Raw genomic sequence first — 18,424 nt, forward strand, 5'->3', positions numbered from 1 at the left:
GTATGTGACTCCCCTGAGTACTGGGGTAGCCAAGCTGCTCCCGGGATATAGGGCATGGTGAAGGGCATAACTGCAGCAGCGGTGGCACTGGCGGGGGTTGAGGCAATGAAGCTCTCCTCCGCATCCGACATCTTCCTCCCCCCTAGTGGACCGTGGCCTACCTTGCGATGATCCTGTTCCGTAGGCCGCGGCTCCGCAGTAGATCGACAGGGTTGAGGACCTTCCGTCGCGCTCCGGTGACGTCGGCGTCTGCTGGGCTCCTTCCAGGACCTTACGCAACGTCCGGACGTGAGGCGGGGCTTCAGTTCTCGCGCGCTTTCGGAGTCCACGCCCCTCTTCTTCCCGCGCGGCGTCCTCAAGATGGCGTCCAACGGCGGGAAAACTCCACGGATGGCGGGAAGAAGGCTGAAGATGGCGCCGGATGGCGGGAATCTTCACAGATGGCGGGAAGAAGGCTGAAAATGGCGCCGGATGGCGGGAATCTTCACCGATGGCGGGAAAACTTCACGGATGGTAAGTTTTAAAAGTCTCTTTTTCAGGCACGCAGTACCCGGTGGTTGCGGGCACGAAATCCTGCCGACTACGCCAAAGTTGACGCGCCCCTGGGCCTGTGTCGCGCTGCGTTGCGCACGCGGGAGCTTACCCGGAGCCGGATCTTTTGAGGGTTGTAGTCTCGTGGCGGTGACCCGGTCCGTGCCCAGGGAGTCAAACTAAGTGGCGGTCTATTAGCAGTGGATGTTGGATGACTACGCCACCCGTTGAATGCAGCTTTGGAGCTGCCGCTGCAGGGCAGACCGCTGAGGCCGGTGGAAAGATGGTGCAGCGGGGATGGTATAACCCCCAACGGGAGGGGTATGGCCTCAGGGCAGCCGACGTGGATGATGAGGGTAGCAGGAACCACTCAGAGACGGTGCGGTGTAATTCAGGGTCTTTACTGGTAACAACGATAGACCCTCCCGGAGTACTTGCTAGCGAACGGGGCCTGGTCAGTCCTTGAGCAGATGGGATCTCCCCTGGCCAGGCGGAGTTGTAGGCCTCCCAAACTGACTGTACTCTTCTGGCTACCTTGCTAGAAGCGGATATAAGTAGCCCACGTCCCTGAGTGTACCGTGTGGTGCTCACCCGTATGGCCGGTGACTCGGGGCCTTCTAATGGCTTCCGCTCCACGATGGCGGCGCTGGTCCCACGCGTGTGACCGTGCCTTCGGGTTTCTGGGCCAGAGGACCTGCAATCCCCTGCCGGTCGGTTTCTGCTGCTGGGTAAGGATTAGTCCCCACAGCCTCGGACGCCGGGTCCGGTAAGAAAGCTTCTCAGTCAGGGCGAGCTCTGCAGCTGCCAGCCCCTGACTTGTAGTAGTATTGCTCCCACTGAGCTTCTGCTGTTTCTTCCTGTGACTGTTTCTTGTCTCTACTCTCCTTGACTGACTAACCCTGCTTCAGCCCCGGGTTTATATAGGGGAAGGTCTTCCCCTCCCAAGACTGGGCAGGAGGTGTGGCATGCACAGGATCCCTGGCCAAGAGACCTCCCACCTGCTCTCAGACATAACATTGCTTGTTACTGTGGAAACCAGACCCCTGGGGTGCCACAACTACTACTATTGTTATTACTACTACTACTGCCATCATTACTACTACTACCATTACTACTACTACTACTACCATTACCACTATTACTTCTACTACCATTGCTACTACTACCATCATTACTACTACTATTGTTATTACTACTACTACTGCCATCATTACTACTACTACCATTACTACTACTACTACTACCATTACCACTATTACTTCTACTACCATTGCTACTACTACCATCATTACTACTACTATTGTTATTATTACTACTACTACTACTACCATTACTACTACTATTGCTACTACTACTACTACCATTACTGGTACTACCATCATTAAAACTACTAATACTGCCATTACCACTACTCCTATGACTATTATCATTACTTCTACTACCATCATTACTATTACTACTATTACTACTACTATGACTACTAACTTTACTACTATACTACTACTACTTTCCATCATTACTACTACCATTACCACTGCTGACATTGCTCATTACCACTACTGCTACTACTATGACTTCTACTACCATTGCTGCTACTACCACCAATACTACTGCTACCATCATTACTACTACAATTGCTACTATTACTACCATCATTACTACTACCATTACCACTACTAACATTACCCATTACCAGTATTAACATTGCTCATTACCACTACTACTGCTATGACTTCTACTACCATTGCTGCTACTACCACCATTACTACTACTACCATCATTACTACTACTATTGCTACTACTACTACTACTACCACCATTAGTACTACTACTATTTATAACATTACTATTTACCAATAGCCATATTTTTTAAAATCAAGTCAATATCTGCAGTAGAAATATGCACCAAACAAGGCAAACAAATTGCTAGATACATGCTGTTTAACAACAGTATTGAAAACTGAGCGGAGAAGTAAGTGTCAGTTCTGCGTTTTAGATACTGCTGGCATTTCCTGCTGTGAGGACATAAGAGCTGCTCCATTCATAACAGACTTTTTGAAATGTCTGGTGCTGAGAACACAGTGAGCAAAATACTGGTAAAATCTACAGTAAAACTTGATGGCAGCTTGGCATATTTTATGCTTTCCTTCATTAATACACAACTTTGGTCATTGCTGTAGTTTAGCTTTATTGTCTAACAGGAACCTTGAATAGTCTGAATCTTCTGCTTGTCTTATCAGACCAACCTAAGTCATTGAGTCCGTCTGCTGCTCTGTCATTACCATCATATTTTACCCGGAAGTCAATGTGTTGAGACAAGTATGGAGTTCTGTGTCACTTATCAGTAAATCTATTGGAGATACTCTAGCTAAATAATCCTTTAAAAATGAATCTCATTCTAATGGGTAGTATAGTAGTATATAGATACGGAAATGGAGAACAAAACATTTATCTCTTTTCCATGAAAAAGTTTTAATGTGGACAAACTAATGATGTAATTGTGAATTAAAGGTGCCTAGTACTTTCATGCTGTTAACCCATCCTCAGAATAGGTAACAAATGTCACATTGGTTGGGGTCTGACAACTGGAAATCCCACGTCCACCTATGATGAACAGAAGTACAAAGTGTGTAGAGCTAGAACACTACAGCTCTGTGAAGTGGATGTTACGGTGCAAGCTGAGCTGCCGTACCCAAGAAAGGACACTACACAGTGGTGCTGTGGTGTGCTGACTCCATGCACTTTGAAGATCAATAACTTGGAGCTCATATAGAGTAAAAGCGCAAAATCTTATTTCATATAGTTGAAGCATATAACATAAGAAACATACATGTCCATATTTAATATACAGTGGACAAAAGTTTTGCATTTGGTTGTTGTGATGCCATTTCCCTGGTGATGAATTGAAAGTGCATGAAGTTGTCATCATGCAAGACCTTAATTTTAACCAAAATGCTTTTGAATATAGGTATAGTCATTTACTTAAAGAAAACTGACTGCCAAAAGTTTTGCATATACTATTTATTGATCACAGCATATAGAATAATTTATTGTTTACAATGCCATAACTTAGCATTTTGTAGCATAACCTCTTACTTTAATTACTGCACCACACCGATGGGGCATTGAAGCCACTAGGGCATTCAAGACATCTTGAGGGATCTTGCTCCATTCCATTTGCAAACCTGCAAACAATTCATCTTTATTGCTATGGGTGCGGTCCCCAACTTGTCGCCCTAATTCATCCCAAAGGTGCTCTACAGGGTTTAAATCAGGTGATTGGCTTGGCCATTGCAACAGGCGAACATTTTTCTTTGCTAACCAATTTTTGACTAAATTGGATATGTGCTTAGGATCGTTGTCTTGCTGGAATTTCCCTCCCCTGCCTACTTTGGTTTTACCATGTGGCAGCATTACATTCTCCAGTATATCCTTGTACATGGTAGCATTCACATTTCCATCAATTCTATGCAGAGGGCCAATGGCAGATGTAGAAAAGCAGACCCAAACCATGACAGTGCCACCACCATGTTTCACTGTAGGTGTTTGGTATCATCATTATGTTTTCCACTTAGGTGGTATATATAGTGCTTGCCATCACTACCAAACAGATTGAACTTGGATCCATCTGACCACAACACCTTAGACCAATCTGTCTCTTTCCATTGGCTGTGTTCTTTGGCAAACTCAAATCTGACCTTCCGTTTCTTTGCAGAAAGGAAAGGCTTCTTGACTGGAACTCGTGCATTCAACCCTACTGCTCTTAGCCATTTCACCACAGTTAGGCCATTCAGTTTGACCCCATATTCTTTGTTCATTTCGTGTGAAATCTGTACAGCACTTTTATGGACATCAGATATTGACTTTTTCTTAATAATGTGGTCATCTCTGGAGGAAGCTTTCCATGATCGTTCACTTCTAGGTTTGTCAGCTGCTCTATAACCTTCTTTTTCTTTCTTTAATATACGTGACCCTTGACTCTGAGAACAGTTGCATTCCATAGCTACCTCTTTTTGGCTTTTGCCTGACTTCACTCTCAGAATAATAAGCTTTCTGACATCTGGTGATAAATTTGGCTTTGTCTTTGCCATGTTTTAACCTAAAAACACACATAAAAAAAAATTAGGCAAAATTCCACTACCCATGACAAAATATGCAAAACATTTGGCCCAGCAAATGTTGAAAACTAACACATAAAGGGATAAAACAAATTGTTAAACACAATGTTCGTCCTTATAGCTGACAGCCATTTGCTTCCAGTTTACTAAAATCACCAGGAAAATGGCATCACAACAACCAGACAGAAGTAATCACAGTTTTAAAAAAAATGCAAAACTTTTGGTCGCCACTGTACATCGCAAGTCTAGAACGGACTACAAGAGAAAATCCACAACTCATCCAGTGGAATCACAGCATAGGTCGCCTGCAGCTCAGAATTCCTTTTTTCAGCATTTCTTTGCGGATGTTGCTGACAGAGATCAGATGCTACCTACTGTGTATAATTTACCAACATCACATGAATCCAAAGTAACTGTGTATTCAGAGAGCATTTCTTACAAAAATATGGCTTTATTAGCTCTGTATCTGTGGTTGAAAATATATGTGACATATTTGACTGTGTAATTATAGATTATTTTATCTCTGAGGAGATACGAAAGGAATTCAAGAATCCTTGATTTTGGGGTGTTGTGTCACCACAGGAATCCACAGATACAATAAAATGCTGTTTCCATAATGTATAATAACTCAAGTTACAAGTGTCTTCTACTTCTCACATTAAAACCACAAAATTGTTTGTGAGTGAATAAGTTTCACCTGGTTAGTTCTTTTATTATAGATGACTGTACAACTTTTAGTTTTCAGTTATATGTACACAGATCAGCAGTAGCATTAGGGGGCAGAGGCGGATATACCATGCAACCTGTGCTGCAGTATGGTGTCTGAAAAGGAAAGTAAGCCCACCTCTACCTCCAAAGCTGGTGGAATTGTGCATTATGATGAGCTATTGGACTGCAAAAAGCCCATAAATTGTTCTTGTACAGGGGCCTCTTCTGTCTGGATCTGTAAAAGTGGAGAAGATGTGTGACAGGTAGAAGTAGTGCTGTTGCTTCAAAAGCATTCAGCAAGTAGAAGAGTTAACACAATCACAGGAGACAGGAAGTGGTTTTCGTTTATTGTCTAGGAGCAGCCGAAAGGATCAGTCATGTGTTATCAGTATCTCACAGAAATCCAGGCAAGTGAACTGTTGTGAACAAGATTCAAGTAAAGGGTGAAGCTGGGCTAAGGTCAGGGACCCTGCACTGCTATCTCACTACAGGATAAAGAATGCTGTGTACTATTGTGCCTTTGTGAAGGAAAAGCCTGTTGCTTTAAAGGACTGATGTTTTTTACTGGCCGTGCATCTGCGTTAAATACCATTGTTGAACTGTCCCTAAGGACTCTGTCAGTGTGTCTGTGCCAGAAAGTCAATACATTTTATGACTGAGAAAGTTGCAATCAATGGTCTCCCTGAGTAACAGCTCCCCAACGATTCCAAGAATTCATGAAACCTGTATAGTCCCTATCTAAAAGTAGCTACATACATGTAACAGATGGTTAACACCCTCTCTGAAGACCCCTGTCATTATATCTTGTGTCAACTGTGTTTTATTGTGTGTTTTATCCTCATGTAGGTTGCAGTTTCCTGTTAATCAGAGGTGACAGGGTTAACTGTAGGGCCAGTCCATGGTGGGGGAGGAGTAGACTAGGGCACTTACTGTTTTTATAGTTAGTTTGGAGAGAGTTATAGAGAAGAAAGGACACTCTCAGTGAGTTCTGTTCATCATCGGGTGTGTGTGAAGAAGCAGATCAACAAGGTAGCATGTTAAGCAAGCAAGCAACAGTGACGTCAGTTTTTTCTCATAGCAGGCAAGTTGGGACATCTACTGGAAGTGGATATTTAAGCGAGTCTCAGTGTTAGCCAGACCTGAAAGTTTTTGTGAATAAATATGGGATCAGCCAGGCTGGAGAACATCAGTAAGGTGGTAGCTGGTGATAGCTCCCTTACATGGTTCACAGAGTGCAGTTTGAGTGCAGACTCGCAGCGTAACAACTTGACCTATGTGGCCATGCACTGGGAAGATGGAGGCACTCAGTGTAGCCTGTTATTCTTATGCAATGTTCTACACAAGTAATGTGCTGCCGTCAGCAACCGTCAAGTGTCAACCTTTGTCATACTGTACAGATTCAAAACTTAAGCATTATTCCTGCTACCCATTGTGCACATGTTCTAGACCCAGTAAACAAGACTTTATTTTTGTAAACCTGTCTGTCTTCTTCATCATCGAGCTAAAGGGTCCCCGTGTTGCACAAATCATGCTAGAACATATCCTGAAGGTGTCAATAACAGTATCTTAACTGTTTGCACATACACAGGGACCTCTATGCAAGGTGTTTAGGGACACAGAATTAGATATTGGCAAAATTCCCCCCTTATGGGTCATCTCCTGTTAGGGGGAATCTGTCAGCTACTTCATGCTTAGAGGCCAATGTATAGGTTATGTATGGAAAGAGATATAGAGAGATAAGTGAAAAGGCCCGACACTATTAACTCAAGAATAGTTTTTTACTTTGTCATAAAGGAAAAACAGCTACATGGGGGCATACCATTAAAAATACAGTCTCTTTGAACAGTAAAAAACTTAAGTTTTTACCCATGACCACCTAGCCCATTTAACATCTCTAATTCAGGGGTATCAGAAATTTCAACAGGTTTTCCACTACTGTACAATCCCAGCTTAATCAATTGAGAACCCTTATTTAATAATAACTATGTATATTCACCTCAAGCAGCAGTGCTGCTTTATCAATGTCTGTGCAACTGTTCACATAGAGTGACGTGACTTGTGTGACGTGTAGGCTGCAGCCAATGGTTGGCTCCACATCTGCTGCAGCTCTTCAATATTCTGTCAGAGCGGATGATTGCTCTGATGAAATAGTATAGGCTGCAGCTGATGACTGACTGCTCATTGGCTGCAGCCAGCACATGACACAACAAGTCATGTCACTCTTCGGGAACGGTGGCGCCACCATCGCTGGAATGGCACTGCTGCAGGAGGTGAGTATCCACTATTTTTCTTTTCATTTATGTGTGCAGCTCCATCAAGTGCAGCTTTTTAAGTGCACATTAGAAATATACCAGAAATGTACCAGAAGTGAAAGAAAATAAGAGCTACAACTGTTTACTAACTACACCTACCTTTTCTTTTTCTCACACTTTATTTCCATTCACCTGACCCCCACTACCTCTCTCTGGAGCACTATGGAATGCCGTTCTGTCCACAAACGGCTACACAACATTCATGACCTCTTTACGTCGCAAAACCTATGCTTCCTGGGCCTCACTGAAACATGGCTGACAGCCTCCCCTGCTGCACTGTGTTACGGTGACCTTCACCTCACACACTCCTTACCCTGGCATTTGACATGGTGGAGGAATTGGTCTTCTCTTTTCTAACAACTGCACCTTCAACCCAATCCCACCTCTACCTTCCCTTAACCTCCCTTCTTTCGAAGTGCACTCTGTCCATTTCTATTCTCCCTCCAAACTCCGAGTGGCCATCATATACAGACCCCCAGCCACTGCACTATTGACAACTTCTCCACCTGGCTTCTACACTTTCTCCCTGCTGACATTTCCATCATCATCATGGGTGACTTCAACATCCCCACTGACACCCTCCAGTCGCCAGTCTCTAAATTCCTGTCACTTGCTTCATCATTTGGTCTTGCGCAATGGTCCTCCACAGCCACCCACACTGATGGACATACATTAGAGCTTATCTTCACCCGCCTCTGCTCCCTATCAAAACTCACATCCAAATGCCGGCTCCAGGTTTTCGTGGGCCCCGCGCAAAAGAGTCTCAGTGGGCCTCTTTAACACATACCATGATTCATGGTGCACAGATATGGCAGAGAAATGTAGGTATAGTACAAGGCAAAATATTTCACTTACTTCTTACGTTACATGAGTGATATCTATTGTAAATTCTACAATAGCTCAGAAACCGACTAATTTTCGCAGCGCACAGTGTGTGCCCTGGGGGAATTCAAAAGTTTTCATTTTTGATCCAACAGTATAGTATATGGCCACTACATAGTCCTCCATACAGAATAACGAGCCCCATATATTGCTCCATACAGTATAATGGGCCCCATATAATGCTCAATGCAGTATAATGATCCTTATATAATGCTCCATACAGAATAATGGACCCCATATATTGCTCCATACAGAATAATGGACTCCATATAATGCTCCATACAGAATAAGGGGGCCCATATATTGCTCAATACAAAATAATGGACCACATATATTGCTCTATACAGAATAATGGACCTAATATAATGCTCCATGCAGAATGGGCCCCATATATTGCTTCATACAGAATATTGGGCCCCATATAATGCTCCATACAGTATAATGAGCCTTATATAATGCTCCATACAGAATAATGGAACCCATATAATGCTCCATGCAGAATAATGGACCCCATATAATGCTCCATACAGAATAAGGGGACCCATATATTGCTCAATACAAAATAATGGACCACATATATTGCTCTATACAGAATAATGGACCTAATATAATGCTCCATGCAGAATGGGCCCCATATATTGCTCCATACAGAATATTGGGCCCCATATAATGCTCCATACAGAATAATGGACCCCATATAATGCTCCATACAGAATAATGGGCCCCATGTAATGCTCCATACAGAATAATGGGCCCCATATATTGCTCCATATATAATGGGCCCCATATAATGTTCCATGCAAAATAATGGGCCACATATAATGCTCCATACAGAATAATGGGCCCCATATAATGCTCCATAAAGAATAATGGACCCCATATAATGCTCCATACAGAATAATGGGCTCCATATAATGCTCCATACAGAATAATGGGCTCCATATAATGCTCCATACATAATGGGCACACATATAATGTTCCATATAGAATGGGCCCCATATGTTGCTCTATACATAATGGACCCCATACATTGCTCCATACATAGTGGGCCAAATATAATGCTCCATATATAATGGACCCCATATATTACTCCATACATAATGGGCCCCATATAGTGCTCCATGCATAATGGGCCCCATATATTGCTCCATACATAATGGGCCTCATATAAAGCTCCATACATTAAAAAAATCAAATACTCACCTCTCCTCGCTGGCCACTGCTCTGGACTCCTCATCGTCTCCGTCTTCCAGCTCCCTGCACTGTGACTGCTTAGCGCAGAGGCCACTCTGTAGTGATGTCGACACGCCCTCTGCCCTGAGACATCATAGAGTCAGAAGATAGGGAAGATGCAAGAGCTGCAGAGGAACAGGCAGAGGTAAGTATAGCAAGTGCCGGGACCCTGAGGAAGCTGGGGGGCCTCCTCACAGGTGATGGCAGAGGGCTCTCCTGACTGACGGGCCCCATAGCGCGCTAGTGTCCTCGACTGCGAATGGGCCCCCCTGCTTGCTCAGGGCCCCGGTACTTGCCAGGGTGCGCCGGGTGCTGACGCTGGCCCTCCTCACATCCTCACCTTCTCACCTCTTCCCCTTTATGACCAACATTTACTTACTTTCTCATCTCTGTCCTTTTCGCCTGCCCCTTTGTCCAGAAACTAGCACAGCCCTGCAGAAATCGCACCCACCTAGACACTCATACACTCTCTGACTCTTTTCTACTGCTGTCCTCCATATCTTCACTCCACGACACAGACAGTGCCACTGTTTTCTACAACGCCTCACTTGAATCAGCTATTGACTTGATAGCCCCTCTTGAGCATGGCAAAGTGTGATGAATCAATAGACACCCTGGCACACCAATCTCACTAAAAAGCTTCCACAAGTGTCCAGACTTGCTGAGTGGCGCTGGAGGACAACACACTCAGTCGAAGACTTCACCACATTCAATCAAGCAACCCTCACATTCAAGATGGCCCTCACCTCTGCTAAACAAGACTATTTCACAACCCTCATATCTTCTTTATATCACAACCCCAAACAGTTATTCAACAATTTTAACTCCCTCCTCCACTCACCATTGCCCCTCTGACCACCCTCATCTCTGTAGAATACTTTGCAGCACATTTCAAAAACAAGATCGACCAATCCAAGCAAGTCTTTAGTAATCAACCACCACAACCCCTAAATATAAAAGACCAATGCCCTTCCCCCATAACTTTCCTCACCACCATCACTGAAAGAAAGCTTACTAATCTTCGCTCCAAATCACACCTCACCACTTGTGTACTTGACCCGATCCCATCCCACTTCCTACCCAACCTCAACACCATGCTTATCCTGGTCCTAACCCAGCTTTTCAACCTATCATTAACTTCTGGTACCTCTCTATAGCGCCACCTATTGGAAGCAGAATTCAAGTCCTCTTTTCCTCTGAAGAGGCAATTTGCATATTAAATTTTTCCCAGAGGAGCATTGCACGGCGAATAAGCCTCCTTACCTTCACATGCCAGAGTCGGTATGTCACTCTCCACAAGGAGAAACATTACCCCTTAGACCTCAGTCCAGACCTCATCTAGCCAAATCAGTTCTCATACTTTGCACTGATGAGGGCCAACAACCCGAAACACCGTGTCTGCAAATTGAGATTCTGATTTGGCTTTTATCCTAAGTCATATTGCACGACTCGTTAAAGGGTTGATTGTGACTTGTAGGGTTGCTGCTTCCAATAGGTGGCGCTATAGAGTTCAAGTCCTCTTTTTCTCTGAAGAGGCAATTTGCATTTTGTGATCTGAAACATTTACGTGTGACAAACATGCAAACGAATAAGAAATCAGGAAGGGGGCAAACACTTTTTCACACCACTATATTTATATATAGATAAAATGAGAATGGCTATAGGTTTATTTCTCTATTTATTTTTTAACAGCCTTTGGCTTGATCACGAGCCATGGTGACTTGATGGATGAGGAATCTGTAGGAGGTTTGATCTTGTGCGAAACTAGATAGGCCCCACCAGGGTCTTCTCCGCCGTTATCTTGATAATATCAAGCCATGGGGTTTATTACACCTATATAATAACATGAAAAAATATAAGATATTTATATATAACATATATAAAAGTTATGCTAAGCCACTATTATGCAGCAGCCATACAAGTTACCTAATAGAATATTTTTGTTTAGGGCAAAGGAAACATCTGGAAAGCTGTAACATATGAAAAAATGCTCATAGCATGTCAACACATGCTGTACCAAAATTGAGAGGAGATGGGAGTGTGAGGCTAAGAGACCCCAACTTTCTCTTGTCCTTCCATTTAAGATAACAAGATTACTGTGGCCAATTAGCCTTCGGGCCTGTCTACTCTCCTTCCCTTGTTGTCCATGGCACTATATTAACCTTGTCAGTGCTGTCATATGTAGCAATAATGTCACATTAATGTTTGAGTCATATGTAATGAAACTATGTAATCTAGACTTAGCTTTAGTACCATAGTATTTAGTGAAAATAAATTTCCATTCTAACAACCTTAATAAATATATCACAATGGAACATTAAAAAAATAATAGATTTCCTAGATGCTTTCTTTGGGACAATAGTTCTCTGTGTATATGAAAATTTAATAGGTCTTTTTGTTACATGAGAACTCTTCCTCAATAGAAAAGAAAAAGTGGCAATTACATAACTCCATTTTGGAACAGCCCTAATGCTCTTAGGTGTGACATATGGTTCATATTGTTCATTTTGACTGCATAAGATTGCAGTGATATATTATATTACTAATTACAGTATCTTCAGCTTTAAATAGAGTTTATTTTACAATGTAGAGAATTATTAGAGCATATAAGATAAAAAAAAAAAAAAAAAAAAAAAATTCTGGTACAAGTGCTTCTTGTATTTATTTCTACATAAAAAAACTATTGAATGGCATGAAAAAAAATTATTCAGCATAGCTGGAAATGTCTGCCATGGAAGGGCCTGTGGTGACTGAAATTGTGCATATAAGTGGGATTCGGTCAAGTTCCTAAAATGAATTTTTGCACTGTGCAGTATCTGAAAGAAAATCTATCTATCTATCTATCTATCTATCTATCTATCTATCTATCTATCCATCCATCTATCCTATAAAATGCATTTAACCATACTTTTTTTTAGATTTAGTCTTCTTCCACTGGTCATTGACCTCTTTAGCAAATACAACCCCTGGCAAAAATTATGGAATCACCGGGCTCGGAGGATGTTCATTCAGTTGTTTAATGTTGTTGAAAAAAAGCAGATCATAGACATGGCTCAAAACTAAAGTCATTTCAAATGGCAACTTTAGGGCTTTAAGAAACATTAAAAGAAATTAAGATAAAAAATTTGGTACTTAGTAAGGGTAATTTTTTTCAGACCAAGCAGAGGGAAAAAATTATGGAATCACTCAATTCTGAGGAAAAAATTATGGAATCATGAAAAACAAACACATAAAAGAACACTCCAATACATCATTAGTATTTTGTTGCACCACCTCTGGCTTTAATAACAGCTTGCAGTCTCTGAGGCATGGACTTAATGAGTGACAAACAGTACTCGTCATCAATCTGGCTCCAGCTTTCTCTGATTGCTGTTGCCAGATCAGCTTTGCAGGTTGGAGCCTTGTCATGGACCATTTTCTTCAACTTCCACCAAAGATTTTCAATTGGATTGAGATCTGGACTATTTGCAGGCCATGACATTGACCTTATGTGTCTTCTTTCAAAGAATGTTTTCACAGTTTTTGCTCTATGGCAGGATGCATTATCATCTTGAAAAAAATTATGTCATTATCCCCAAACATCCTTTTAATTGATGGGATAAGAAAACTGTCCAAAATATCAAAGTAAACTTGGGCATTTATTGAAGATGTATTGACAGCCATCTCCCCAGTGCCTTTACCTGACATGCAGCCCCATATCATCAATGACTGTGGAAATTTGCGTGTTCTCTTCATGCAGTCATCTTTATAAATCTCATTGGAACGGCACCAAACAAAAGTTCCAGCATCATCACCTTGCCCAATGCAGATTTGCGATTCATCACTGAATATGACTTTCATCCAGTCATCCACAGTCCACGATTGCATTTCCTTATCCCTTTGTAACCTTGTTTTTTTCTGTTCAGGTGTTAATGATGGCTTATGTTTAGCTTTTCTGTATGTAAATCCCATTTCCTTTAGGCGGTTTCTTACAGTTTGGTCACAGACATTGATTCCAGTTTCCTTCCATTCGTTCCTCATTTGTTTTGTTGTGCATTTCCTGTTTTGGAGACATATTGCTTTAAGTTTCCGGTCTTCATGCTTTGATGTCTTCCTTGGTCTACCAGTAAGTTTGCCTTTAACAACCTTCCCATGTTTGTATTTGGTCTAGATTTTAGACACAGCTGACTGTGAACAACCAACATCTTTTGCAACATTGCGTGATGATTTACCTTCTTTTAAGAGTTTGATAATCCTCTCCTTTGTTTCAATTGACATCTCTCCTGTTGGAGCCATAATTCAGGTCAGTCCACTTGGTGCAACAGCTCTCCAAGGTGTGATTACTCCTTTTTAGATGCAGACTAACGAGCAGATCTAATTTGATGCAGGTGTTAGTTTTGGAAATGAAAATTTACATGGTGATTCCATAATTTTTTCCTCAGAATTGAGTGATTCCATCATTTTTTCCCTCTGCTTGGTCTGAAAAAAATTACCCTTACTGAGTACCACATTTTTAATCTTGATTTCTTTTAGTGTTTATTAAAGCCTTAAAGTTGCCATTTGAAATGACTTTAGTTTTGTGCCATGTCTGTGATCTGCTTTTTTTCAACAACATTAAACAACTGAATGAACATTGTCCGAGCGCGGTGATTCCATAATTTTTGCCAGGGGTTGTATAAACAGCGTTTTCATTCCAAGCTAAATTTAATAGGCATGCGCCATAAATACTACATGATTGCTAATTTTTTTAGGCATATTCACTGAAACCTAAAATGGAGCAATGGCTACAGGGAGAACATTTTTATTTTCCCTGTAACTGCTCGCTTCCAGTCATTGGGAGGGTGCAGGAAGCAGTTACAGTCACCGCTTACTACACAGTGAGCGTGCTGTAATCACTCTCTGGCATTTTGATTTGATTGACAGCCTGCACTGCACACACACACACACACTCACTATGTAGTGAATGATGACTGTATCAGCTCCCTGCCTTGCCCTGATGACTGGAAGTGAGCAGTTACAGGGAGAATAATACTTCATTTTCTCCCTGTAGCCACTGCTCCTCTATACCAGATACACAGGGTTTAGAAGCTGTTTACATGCAGATCAACCCAGTAGTTTCCTGAATTTTAACCCTATATCAGCAGATAAACAGCATTTATGAATATGTCAGGTTTTCTTTAACCCCTTTACGACCTTGGACGAAAGAGTATGTCCAAGGTCGCCTCCCCCTGTTTGATGCGGGATCCGGCGATGAGCCCGCATCTTTTCCATCACATGACAGGTGATCTGATCAGCTATCATGAGCTCCTAACAGCCTCGGGTGGAATGACGTTCAACACCTGAGGCTGTTAACATGTTAAACTCCGCTGTCAAACTCTGACATTTTAACATGGCCGCGCCGGAAGCGTGTTATAAGACCCATCCATCGGTGTGCCTGTCACATGATTGCAGGTCGCCGATGGGTTGGCATGACATCCCGTGGTCTGCAGGAGACCCCTGTGGTTGTCATGGCCGCTCTGCTATGAGTGCAGCCGAGCAGTCAGCGCTCATAGCAGATGAGCACTTTTGTTACACGTATCAGGGCTGAAGTCCTGCTATGTATAACACAGGCAATCAGAAGATCGCAGCTTCTAGTCTCCCATGGATACTATTGGACCAAGTAAAAAATGAAAAAAAAAACGGTTTTAAAAATATAAAAAATATATAAAAGTTCAAATCACCCCCCTTTCGCCCCATTCAACATAAAAAATGTAAAAAAATGAAAAATACACTTATTTGGTATCGCCGGGTTCAGAATGGCCCGATCTATCAATATATAAAAAGAATGAATCCAATCGGTAAATGGCATAGCGAGAAAAAAATAAAAACACCAGAATTACTATTTTTTGGTTGCCGCAACATTGCAATAAAATGCAATAACGGGCGATAAAAACATTGTATCTACACCAAACATCAATAAAAACTTCAGCTCGATGGGCAAAAAATAAGTCTTCACTCAGCCCTAGATCCCAAAAAATGGAGACGCTAGAGGTCTCGGAAAATAGCGCCATTTTTTTAATTGCTTTTACAAATTTTGGAGTTTTTTTCAACACTTAAATAAAAAAGAACCTATACATGTTTGGTATCTGCAAGCTCATAATTGCCTGGAGAATCATAATGGCAGGACAGTTTTAGCATTTAGTGAACATGGTAAAAACAAAAAACATTTGAAGAATTGCACTTTTTTTGCAATTTTAGCGCACTTGGAATTTTTTCCTGTTTTCCAGTACAAGATATGGTAAAACCAATTGTGTCATTCAAAAGTAAAACTCGTCCTGCAAAAAACAAACCCTCACATGGCCATATTGATGGAAAAATAAAAAAGTTATGGCTCTGGGAAGAAGAGGAGCAAAAAACGAAAACGCAAAAATGGAAAAACCCAAGGTCGCGAAGGGGTTAAAGAATTATTCCGCTGTTATTAGTTAAAAATACAGCAGTACTTTTAGTATATAGCATAAGTAGGCAGTGTTAAAATAAACAAGTTTGTAGTTGACTTGCCTTTTCAACCTGCCTCTGTTCACCTGCTTACTTGTATGTGTGTATTTTTTCTTTTTCTTTTTTTTCTTTCTGCTGGTTTTCAAGGGACTCAGCCAACAGTCCGAGACAACAGTGTTGGCTGTTTTCCCTCTCAACAACAGGGTAGCAATTGCTAAGTTGACTGATGCTAGTTGGGATCTCGGAAGTGCACATGTGCACAGATGCCTGATCCTGGCCAAGTCTCTGAGCCTCATTATTTTCTATAGAATGGCTCATCTTGCCCATCAATTTCTTAGCTCTTATTAGGGGTTTTAAGAGTTCAGGTGAGCAGCACCTGTGCCCCCCACATTGTAAGCTCTTTTCTGAGCTGCTTACTTGCCCCATCATCTCCTTAGCCCTTATTAGGGCCTTTACAGTTCAGTGTGACAATGCTGCTGGCCTGAACTGTCAATCAATCAGAAGAGCCCATCCTACACCAGAAACAAGGAAATCTGTCTGACTGAAGAGCGGTGCACTCCTGAAAACAGAAGATTAAAGAGTAATAAAATTACAAGTAGATTGTCACAGGTGTGACAGACAGTCGCTCTGGAGCCGACTGCAGAAGGTCACTGTGCTTGGCATTACAGGCACATTCTTGATCCTCTCATCTCTTTAGTATTGTTATATCCTTCTTCCTTTAAAACCCAGAAGCTACCTCCACCTTCTGCTGCTGATTGACACGCCCTTGCTTGGTAGTTAAAAACTCTCAGTTTTTCCAGAGAGGCGCCAGTGATAGTTCTATGTACCTCTGTGTTGGCTTTGAGCACTAGCAGTTGGCTAGTTTCTTCTCTGGTGCCCTTGGAGGACAGTTGGCGTTATCTCTCTGGTGTCTGCTCAAGCTAAGTTTATCCCCTTTGTTTGTCTATCTTGTTGTCTTTAGTTTGTTGTGGGGCTTGACTAGTGCTCACCCTATCCCCTCCCTATCTAGGGCCAAGCTCTAGGGACATTCAGGGCTTAGGTTCCTTGGCGATAGGTGTGGAACCTATATAGGAACGATAGGGTAGGCAGGGTGATATTTAATCTGCCTAGGGGTCTTCCCTCCCCCTTTCCCTAGTGTTTGGGCTTCCTTCCCCTCCTCCCTTCGTGTTGCACTTAGTCTTTCCCTCACCTTGCCATTATCACCGGCCATGCATAAAAAAGAAAAAAAACTGACACGTGGTTTTATTATGTGGTTTTTTTTGGATGTGTTTCTCATACATTTTCCGTTTGCATGGATTTATATAGTGTGACCAAGTTGTCAAGCACTTTCCAAGTGATGCTAAAATCGCTTGGCAAGCGCTTGACACCCGCATGCGGAAATGCATGTGAAGAACGCTTCACTTACGCTTGTCCCTGGCAGGAAAAATGCATGTACAATCCCCATGTACAATCCGCATGTACAATCCGCATGCTTTTTATCTGCCAGGGAGATGCAGAAACGCTCAGGAAAAATCCTGAGCATTTCTGCATCGTGGGCACATAGCCTGATGAAGACATGTGCGAAATTCCATCTTATTCAAGTCCTTGGGTAAAATCTGCAAGTAAGACACATATTTACTGCAAGAGAAACTGACATGTAGCAGATTTAAAAAACGTAGCGCAGGTCGGTTTACACAGCGTGAAAAAAAGCACAGTGAGCATCTGATTTTTATAAATCCCATCCACTTTGCTGGAACTGTAAAATGTTGCATTTTTTGCACAGTGAAAATATGCAAAGTCAAAAACTCTCCAAAAACTCATTGTGGGAACGTAGACTTAGGTGTGTTTTTTTTTCTATTTTTTTTTCTAGATTTATGGGTGGGGCTGAAATAAACGCAATGAAAATTGAATATAAAGTTGTAGCTGCATTTTTAAAGGCGGAATTGCAACATTTCTGCATTAAAAAAACGCTACCTCAAATGCACACTAAAAAAGCATAAAAAAAAGGGAGAAATTCATAAAAGAGCAAGAAACAGAGCACATTGTTAGTGCAAAACACATGCAGAAAAACACAGTGGAAATAACACAGTATCTTTGTACATTGGAGCATGGCTTTAAGGCTATGCCTGAATCGTGTATTTCCTTTTAATGTGTTCACTTCAACGTCATTTATTTAGCCAAAATAAGCTGTGTATATTTATTTATCGG

This window comes from Phyllobates terribilis, unplaced genomic scaffold (genome assembly GCF_046119375.1).
Source record: "Phyllobates terribilis strain yellow unplaced genomic scaffold, ASM4611937v1 Scaffold_2__4_contigs__length_985480577, whole genome shotgun sequence".
NCBI classification, from domain to species: Eukaryota; Metazoa; Chordata; class Amphibia; order Anura; family Dendrobatidae; genus Phyllobates; species Phyllobates terribilis.